The sequence below is a fragment of the Oncorhynchus keta genome, unplaced genomic scaffold (genome assembly GCF_023373465.1).
Source record: "Oncorhynchus keta strain PuntledgeMale-10-30-2019 unplaced genomic scaffold, Oket_V2 Un_contig_22077_pilon_pilon, whole genome shotgun sequence".
In the NCBI taxonomy this organism is placed as follows: domain Eukaryota; kingdom Metazoa; phylum Chordata; class Actinopteri; order Salmoniformes; family Salmonidae; genus Oncorhynchus; species Oncorhynchus keta.
Genome location: NW_026282745.1, coordinates 824 through 10,929, shown reverse-complemented (window position 1 = coordinate 10,929; position 10,106 = coordinate 824). Strand labels below are relative to the sequence as shown.

At 44.5% G+C, this 10,106-nt stretch overlaps 2 long non-coding RNA genes across 5 annotated transcripts; both read right to left on the bottom strand.

Annotated features, from left to right (window-relative positions):
• Window positions 1-728: 728 nt before the first annotated feature.
• LOC127921344 (uncharacterized) lies at window positions 729-2,680 on the bottom strand. Its single transcript, XR_008108781.1, has 6 exons — window positions 2,547-2,680; window positions 2,049-2,089; window positions 1,750-2,007; window positions 1,449-1,489; window positions 1,192-1,235; window positions 729-799 (listed from the first exon to the last, which is right to left on the bottom strand). It is a non-coding gene; the product is annotated as an uncharacterized LOC127921344 (long non-coding RNA).
• A 2,992-nt stretch (window positions 2,681-5,672) lies between these two features.
• LOC127921343 (uncharacterized) lies at window positions 5,673-8,875 on the bottom strand. Of its 4 annotated transcripts, XR_008108780.1 has the most exons (5): window positions 7,290-8,875; window positions 6,719-6,832; window positions 6,605-6,642; window positions 5,871-6,060; window positions 5,673-5,717 (listed from the first exon to the last, which is right to left on the bottom strand). It is a non-coding gene; the product is annotated as an uncharacterized LOC127921343 (long non-coding RNA). The 4 variants fall into 4 exon arrangements; XR_008108778.1 differs by lacking the exon at window positions 6,719-6,832 and having other exon boundaries at window positions 6,605-6,680; window positions 7,214-8,875; XR_008108777.1 differs by lacking the exon at window positions 6,719-6,832 and having other exon boundaries at window positions 7,252-8,875.
• Window positions 8,876-10,106: the final 1,231 nt, after the last annotated feature.

Here is a 10,106-nt window from a genome sequence, read left to right as displayed (position 1 = left end):
AACACGATGTCAGAAATAAAACGTAAATCATGAGCCCCACAGACACAATAACACATCCTGAAGGGAAAGGCAACACGATGTCAGAAATAAAACGTAAATCATGAGCCCCACAGACACAATAACACATCCTGAAGGGAAAGGCAACACGATGTCAGAAATAAAACGTAAATCATGAGCCCCACAGACACAATAACACATCCTGAAGGGAAAGGCAACACGATGTCAGAAATAAAACGTAAATCATGAGCCCCACAGACACAATAACACATCCTGAAGGGAAAGGCAACACGATGTCAGAAATAAAACGTAAATCATGAGCCCCACAGACACAATAATACATCCTGAAGGGAAAGGCAACAAGATGTCAGAAATAAAACGTAAATCATGAGCCCCACAGACACAATAACACATCCTGAAGGGAAAGGCAACACGATGTCAGAAATAAAACGTTAGCTTTGAGTCGCCTTGACGTTAGTGACTACGTGTGGAATGTTTGTACCTGCCAAGCATCTGAAGTGGCTGACTGAGGCCTCCACCCCGATGACCTGTTAACCTGGTGCAAAGCTCAATAGAACTGTTGGTAGGGCTGGCAAGGGCCTCGGTGGAGGGCCGGGCCTCGGTGGGACCCCGTGTAGGGCCGGGCCTCCATGGAGGGCCACATGAAAGCCGTGTAGGGCAGGGCGATATGACCTAAAATGAAAAGCTACATTTTTCAGACTGATGGGTGATTCACGTTATACACTACCAGTGAATGAGAATGCCAAGTGTGTGCAAAGCTTAATAACTGTGGAATTGGCACCTTTCCCCATGTTGCTGTGCATAATAACTGTGGAATTGGCACCTTTCCCCATGTTGCTATGTGCATAATAACTGTGGAATTGGCACCTTTCCCCATGTTGCTATGTGCATAATAACTGTGGAATTGGCACCTTTCCCCATGTTGCTATGTGCATAATAGCTGTGGAATTGGCACCTTTCCCATGTTGCTATGTGCATAATAACTGTGGAATTGGCACCTTTCCCCATGTTGCTATGTGCATAATAACTGTGGAATTGGCACCTTTCCCATGTTGCTATGTGCATAATAACTGTGGAATTGGCACCTTTCCCCATGTTGCTATGTGCATAATAACTGTGGAATTGGCACCTTTCCCCATGTTGCTATGTGCATAATAACTGTGGAATTGGCACCTTTCCCCATGTTGCTGTGTGCATAATAACTGTGGAATTGGCACCTTTCCCCATGTTGCTGTGTGCATAATAACTGTGGAATTGGCACCTTTCCCCATGTTGCTATGTGCATAATAACTGTGGAATTGGCACCTTTTCCCATGTTGCTATGTGCATAATAACTGTGGAATTGGCACCTTTTCCCATGTTGCTATGTGCATAACTGTGGAATGGCACCTTTCCCCATGTTGCTGTGTGCATAACTGTGGAATTGGCACCTTTCCCCATGTTGCTGTGTGCATAACTGTGGAATTGGCACCTTTCCCCATGTTGCTATGTGCATAATAACTGTGGAATCACCTCTCCCCATGTTGCTATGTGCATAATAACTGTGGAATTGGCACCTTTCCCCATGTTGCTATGTGCATAATAACTGTGGAATTGGCACCTTTCCCATGTTGCTGTGTGCATAATAACTGTGGAATTGGCACCTTTCCCCATGTTGCTATGTGCATAATAACTGTGGAATTGGCACCTTTCCCCATGTTGCTGTGTGCATAATAACTGTGGAATTGGCACCTTTCCCCATGTTGCTATGTGCATAACTGTGGAATTGGCACCTTTCCCCATGTTGCTATGTGCATAACTGTGGAATTGGCACCTTTCCCCATGTTGCTATGTGCATAATAACTGTGGAATTGGCACCTTTCCCCATGTTGCTATGTGCATAATAACTGTGGAATTGGCACCTTTCCCCATGTTGCTATGTGCATAATAACTGTGGAATTGGCACCTTTCCCCATGTTGCTGTGTGCATAATAACTGTGGAATTGGCACCTTTCCCCATGTTGCTATGTGCATAACTGTGGAATTGGCACCTTTCCCCATGTTGCTGTGTGCATAACTGTGGAATTGGCACCTTTCCCCATGTTGCTATGTGCATAACTGTGGAATTGGCACCTTTCCCCATGTTGCTATGTGCATAACTGTGGAATTGGCACCTTTCCCCATGTTGCTATGTGCATAATAACTGTGGAATTGGCACCTTTCCCCATGTTGCTATGTGCATAACTGTGGAATTGGCACCTTTCCCCATGTTGCTATGTGCATAACTGTGGAATTGGCACCTTTCCCCATGTTGCTATGTGCATAACTGTGGAATTGGCACCTTTCCCCATGTTGCTATGTGCATAACTGTGGAATTGGCACCTTTCCCCATGTTGCTATGTGCATAACTGTGGAATTGGCACCTTTCCCCATGTTGCTATGTGCATAACTGTGGAATTGGCACCTTTCCCCATGTTGCTATGTGCATAATAACTGTGGAATTGGCACCTTTCCCCATGTTGCTATGTGCATAACTGTGGAATTGGCACCTTCCCCCATGTTGCTGTGTGCATAATAACTAAATGAAACCAGCCTATTGAGAACAATGAGGCGGAGGCAGCAGCAGGGAGGCGGAAACAGCCCTTCGCCCTAATTGTCTGAGAAAATGGAGGAGAGTGAGGAAACTCCAATGTAATTAGGTCTATAAATCAATGGCCAAACTGTTCAAGTGTTCATCTTTACACTGCTGCTACTCTCTGTTATCATCTAGTCACTTTAATAACTCTACCTACATGTACATATTACCTCAACTAACAGGTGCCCCCGCACATTGACTCTGTACCCCAACCCCTGTATATAGCCTGCACATTGACTCTGTACTGGTACCCCCCTGTATATAGCCTGCACATTGACTCTGTACTGGTACCCCTGTATATAGCCTCCACACTGGCTCTGTACTGGTACCCCTGTATATAGACTCCACATTGACTCTGTACTGGTACCCCCTGTATATAGCCTCCACACTGGCTCTGTACTGGTACCCCTGTATATAGACTCCACATTGACTCTGTACTGGTACCCCTGTATATAGCCTCCACACTGGCTCTGTACTGGTACCCCTGTATATAGACTCCACATTGACTCTGTACTGGTACCCCCTGTATATAGCCTCCACACTGGCTCTGTACCGGTACCCCTGTATATAGTCTCCACATTGACTCTGTACTGGGTCCCCTGTATATAGTCTCCACATTGACTCTGTACTGGTACCCCTGTATATAGTCTCCACATTGACTCTGTACCGGTACCCCTGTATATAGCCTCCACACTGGCTCTGTACTGGTACCCCTGTATATAGACTCCACATTGACTCTGTACTGGTACCCCCTGTATATAGCCTCCACACTGGCTCTGTACTGGTACCCCTGTATATAGACTCCACATTGACTCTGTACCGGTACCCCTGTATATAGCCTCCACATTGACTCTGTACTGGTACCCCTGTATATAGCCTCCACACTGGCTCTGTACTGGTACCCCTGTATATAGACTCCACATTGACTCTGTACTGGTACCCCCCATATAGTCTCCACATTGACTCTGTACCGGTACCCCTGTATATAGTCTCCACATTGACTCTGTACTGGTACCCCCTGTATATAGACTCCACATTGACTCTGTACTGGTACCCCCTGTATATAGTCTCCACATTGACTCTGTACTGGTACCCCCTGTATATAGACTCCACATTGACTCTGTACTGGTACCCCCTGTATATAGACTCCACATTGACTCTGTACTGGTACCCCCTGTATATAGACTCCACATTGACTCTGTACTGGTACCCCCTGTATATAGTCTCCACATTGACTCTGTACTGGTATTCCCCTGTATATAGCCTCCACATTGACTCTGTACAGTGGTACCCCCCTTTATATAGTCTCTCTATTGTTATTTAACTGCTGCTCTTTAATTACTTGTTACTTTTATCGCTTATCAGTATTTTTTATTTATTTAACTGCATTGTTGGTTAACGAGGGGCTCGTGGTAAACATTTCACTGTGAGGTCTACTACACTGTTGTATTCAGCATTTCACTGTGAGGTCTACTACACCTGTTGTATTCAGCATTTCACTGTGAGGTCTACTACACCTGTTGTATTCAGCATTTCACTATGAGGTCTACTACACCTGTTGTATTCAGCATTTCACTATGAGGTCTACTACACCTGTTGTATTCAGCATTTCACTGTAAGGTCTACTACACCTGTTGTATTCAGCATTTCACTGTGAGGTCTACTACACCTGTTGTATTCAGCATTTCACTGTAAGGTCTACTACACCTGTTGTATTCAGCATTTCACTGTAAGGTCTACCTACACCTGTTGTATTCAGCATTTCACTGTAAGGTCTACTACACCTGTTGTATTCAGCATTTCACTATGAGGTCTACTACACCTGTTGTATTCAGCATTTCACTGTGAGGTCTACTACACCTGTTGTATTCAGCATTTCACTGTGAGGTCTACTACACCTGTTGTATTCAGCATTTCACTATGAGGTCTACTACACCTGTTGTATTCAGCATTTCACTGTGAGGTCTACTACACCTGTTGTATTCAGCATTTCACTGTGAGGTCTACTACACCTGTTGTATTCAGCATTTCACTGTGAGGTCTACTACACCTGTTGTATTCAGCATTTCACTGTGAGGTCTACTACACCTGTTGTATTCAGCATTTCACTGTGAGGTCTACCTACACCTGTTGTATTCAGCATTTCACTGTAAGGTCTACTACACCTGTTGTATTCAGCATTTCACTGTGAGGTCTACTACACCTGTTGTATTCAGCATTTCACTGTGAGGTCTACTACACCTGTTGTATTCAGCATTTCACTGTAAGGTCTACTACACCTGTTGTATTCAGCAGCATTTCACTATGAGGTCTACTACACCTGTTGTATTCAGCATTTCACTGTGAGGTCTACTACACCTGTTGTATTCAGCATTTCACTGTGAGGTCTACTACACCTGTTGTATTCAGCATTTCACTATGAGGTCTACTACACCTGTTGTATTCAGCATTTCACTGTGAGGTCTACTACACCTGTTGTATTCAGCATTTCACTGTGAGGTCTACTACACCTGTTGTATTCAGCATTTCACTGTGAGGTCTACTACACCTGTTGTATTCAGCATTTCACTGTGAGGTCTACTACACCTGTTGTATTCAGCATTTCACTGTGAGGTCTACCTACACCTGTTGTATTCAGCATTTCACTGTAAGGTCTACTACACCTGTTGTATTCAGCATTTCACTGTGAGGTCTACTACACCTGTTGTATTCAGCATTTCACTGTGAGGTCTACTACACCTGTTGTATTCAGCATTTCACTGTGAGGTCTACTACACCTGTTGTATTCAGCATTTCACTGTAATGTCTACTACATCTGTATGTATTCTAGCATTTTTCACTGTGAGGTCTACTACACCTGTTGTATTCAGCATTTCACTGTAAGGTCTACTACACCTGTTGTATTCAGCATTTCACTGTGAGGTCTACTACACCTGTTGTATTCAGCATTTCACTGTGAGGTCTACTACACCTGTTGTATTCAGCATTTCACTATGAGGTCTACTACACCTGTTGTATTCAGCATTTCACTGTGAGGTCTACTACACCTGTTGTATTCAGCATTTCACTGTGAGGTCAACTACACCTGTTGTGTTCAGCATTTCACTGTAAGGTCTATCTACACCTGTTGTGTTCAGCATTTCACTGTAAGGTCTACTACACCTGTTGTATTCAGCATTTCACTGTAAGGTCTACTACACCTGTTGTATTCAGCATTTCACTGTGAGGTCTACTACACCTGTTGTATTCAGCATTTCACTGTAAGGTCTACTACACCTGTTGTATTCAGCATTTCACTGTAAGGTCTACTACACCTGTTGTATTCAGCATTTCACTGTGAGGTCTACTACACCTGTTGTATTCAGCATTTCACTGTGAGGTCTACTACACCTGTTGTATTCAGCATTTCACTGTGAGGTCTACTACACCTGTTGTATTCAGCATTTCACTATGAGGTCTACTACACCTGTTGTATTCAGCATTTCACTGTAAGGTCTACTACACCTGTTGTATTCAGCATTTCACTATGAGGTCTACTACACCTGTTGTATTCAGCATTTCACTATCTACTACACCTGAGGTCTACTACACCTGTTGTATTCAGCATTTCACTGTAAGGTCTACTACACCTGTTGTATTCAGCATTTCACTATGAGGTCTACTACACCTGTTGTATTCAGCATTTCACTATGAGGTCTACTACACCTGTTGTATTCAGCATTTCACTGTAAGGTCTACTACACCTGTTGTATTCAGCATTTCACTGTGAGGTCTACCTACACCTGTTGTATTCAGCATTTCACTGTGAGGTCTACTACACCTGTTGTATTCAGCATTTCACTGTAAGGTCTACTACACCTGTTGTATTCAGCATTTCACTGTAAGGTCTACTACACCTGTTGTATTCAGCATTTCACTGTAAGGTCTACTACACCTGTTGTATTCAGCATTTCACTGTAAGGTCTACTACACCTGTTGTATTCAGCATTTCGCTGTGAGGTCTACTACACCTGTTGTATTCAGCATTTCACTGTAAGGTCTACTACACCTGTTGTATTCAGCATTTCACTATGAGGTCTTCTACACCTGTTGTATTCAGCATTTCACTGTGAGGTCTACTACACCTGTTGTATTCAGCATTTCACTGTGAGGTCTACTACACCTGTTGTATTCAGCATTTCACTGTGAGGTCTACTACACCTGTTGTATTCAGCATTTCACTATGAGGTCTACTACACCTGTTGTATTCAGCATTTCACTGTAAGGTCTACTACACCTGTTGTATTCAGCATTTCACTGTGAGGTCTACTACACCTGTTGTATTCAGCATTTCACTGTAAGGTCTACTACACCTGTTGTATTCAGCATTTCACTGTGAGGTCTACTACACCTGTTGTATTCAGCATTTCACTGTAAGGTCTACTACACCTGTTGTATTCAGCATTTCACTGTAAGGTCTACTACACCTGTTGTATTCAGCATTTCACTGTGAGGTCTACTACACCTGTTGTATTCAGCATTTCACTGTAAGGTCTACCTACACCTGTTGTATTCAGCATTTCACTGTAAGGTCTACTACACCTGTTGTATTCAGCATTTCACTGTAAGGTCTACTACACCTGTTGTATTCAGCATTTCACTGTGAGGTCTACTACACCTGTTGTATTCAGCATTTCACTGTGAGGTCTACTACACCTGTTGTATTCAGCATTTCACTGTAAGGTCTACTACACCTGTTGTATTCAGCATTTCACTGTAAGGTCTACTACACCTGTTGTATTCAGCATTTCACTGTAAGGTCTACTACACCTGTTGTATTCTGTTTTAACAGGACATCCTGACTCTGCTTCTGTTTTAACAGGACATCCTGACCATCCTGACTCTAGATCTCTTGACTTAGCATGATGCAATGGAATAGCAACTAGCTGGCTGGCTCCAAGTACCACCGAGCAGGTGAATAGTTTAGCTACACTGGGAATAACTGTCCTACACAATGATCTAATCTATTTCCCCAAAATGAGTCCATATTTCTTCGTAACAAATCTCCTTGTATCCAACCAGCCAAGCACTTATTAAACCATACACAGTAGACTCTTATTTGAACCTTTAGTCATCTAGTCTGACTGTTGATTTAACGAGGACGATCAAATCATGTTCTAGCAGCAGCTGCCCGGTCACGTTCCTCTCCTCTCCTCTGATGAAACGTGAAGCATTAAAAAAAAAAACTACTTCTTTATTTTTTCTACTGCAGATTGATTAGGAGATTTCACTAGCAGTAAAACAATGGCGCCCTCTGTTGGCAAAACGGAGGTAGTGCAGGAGAAAAGGTCAATGTAGCCTAGATGCAAATCTGTTATTCTGTTTTTCCAGTTAATTTGTGAGCTTTTTTGTTTATTTCTTTGAGTAATGTGTGTTTTGTACCGTGGACACAGCAGGGGTCACTTCTGGCACTGACTGTCAGTCCTGTGGTTTGTACCGTGGACACAGCAGGGGCCACTTCTGGCACTGACTGTCAGTCCTGTGGTTTGTACCGTGGACACAGCAGGGGCCACTTCTGGCACTGACTGTCAGTCCTGTGGTTTGTACCGTGGACACAGCAGGGGCCACTTCTGGCACTGACTGTCAGTCCTGTGGTTTGTACTGTGGACACAGCAGGGGCCACTTCTGGCACTGACTGTCAGTCCTGTGGTTTGTACCGTGGACACAGCAGGGGCCACTTCTGGCACTGACTGTCAGTCCTGTGTTTTGTACCGTGGACACAGCAGGGGCCACTTCTGGCACTGACTGTCAGTCCTGTGGTTTGTACTGTGGACACAGCAGGGGCCACTTCTGGCACTGACTGTCAGTCTTGTGTTTTGTACTGTGGACACAAACATGGCAACATCTCTCTTTGAACTATGTATATATGCTCCCAGTTATTGCTACAGACTAACTACTAGTGGTGTAAAGTACTTATTACGTTTTTTGGGGGCATCTGTACTTAATTTATATTTTTGACAACTTTAGGTTTCACTCCACTACATTTTTAATGAAAATAATGTACTTTTTACTCCTTACATTTTCCCTGAAATTCGTTACATTTAGAATGTTTAGCCGGACAGGAAATAGTCTAATTTACGCACTTATCAAGAGAACATCCCTACTGCCTCTGATCTGGAGGACTCACTAAACAGAGAACATCCCTGGTCCTCCCTACTGCCTCTGATCTGGAGGACTCACTAAACAGAGAACATCCCTGGTCCTCCCTACTGACTCTGATCTGGAGGACTCACTAAACAGAGAACATCCTTAGTCATCCCTACTGCCTCTGATCTGGAGGACTCACTAAACAGAACATCCTGGTCGTCCCTACTGCCTCTGATCTGGAGGACTCACTAAACAGAGAACATCCCTGGTCATCCCTACTGCCTCTGGTCTGGAGGACTCACTAAACAGAGAACATCCCTGGTCATCCCTACTGTCTCTGATCTGGAGGACTCACTAAACAGAGAACATCCCTGGTCGTCCCTACTGCCTCTGATCTGGAGGACTCACTAAACAGAGAACATCCCTGGTCATCCCTACTGCCTCTGATCTGGAGGACTCACTAAACAGAGAACATCCTTAGTCATCCCTACTGCCTCTGATCTGGAGGACTCACTAAACAGAATATCCCTGGTCGTCCCTACTGCCTCTGATCTGGAGGACTCACTAAACAGAACATCCCTGGTCATCCCTACTGCCTCTGATCTGGAGGACTCACTAAACAGAATATCCCTGGTCGTCCCTACTGCCTCTGATCTGGAGGACTCACTAAACAGAATATCCCTGGTCGTCCCTACTGCCTCTGATCTGGAGGACTCACTAAACAGAATATCCCTGGTCGTCCCTACTGCCTCTGATCTGGAGGACTCACTAAACAGAGAACATCCCTGGTCGTCCCTACTGCCTCTGATCTGGAGGACTCACTAAACAGAGAACATCCCTGGTCATCCCTACTGCCTCTGATCTGGAGGACTCACTAAACAGAGAACATCCCTGGTCATCCCTACTGCCTCTGATCTGGAGGACTCACTAAACAGAGAACATCCCTGGTCATCCCTACTGTCTCTGATCTGGAGGACTCACTAAACAGAGAACATCCCTGGTCGTCCCTACTGCCTCTGATCTGGAGGACTCACTAAACAGAGAACATCCTTAGTCATCCCTACTGCCTCTGATCTGGAGGACTCACTAAACAGAACATCCCTGGTCGTCCCTACTGCCTCTGATCTGGAGGACTCACTAAACAGAGAACATCCCTGGTCATCCCTACTGCCTCTGGTCTGGAGGACTCACTAAACAGAACATCCCTGGTCGTCCCTACTGCCTCTGATCTGGAGGACTCACTAAACAGAACATCCCTGGTCATCCCTACTGCCTCTGATCTGGAGGACTCACTAAACAGAGAACATCCCTGGTCGTCCCTACTGCCTCTGATCTGGAGGACTCACTA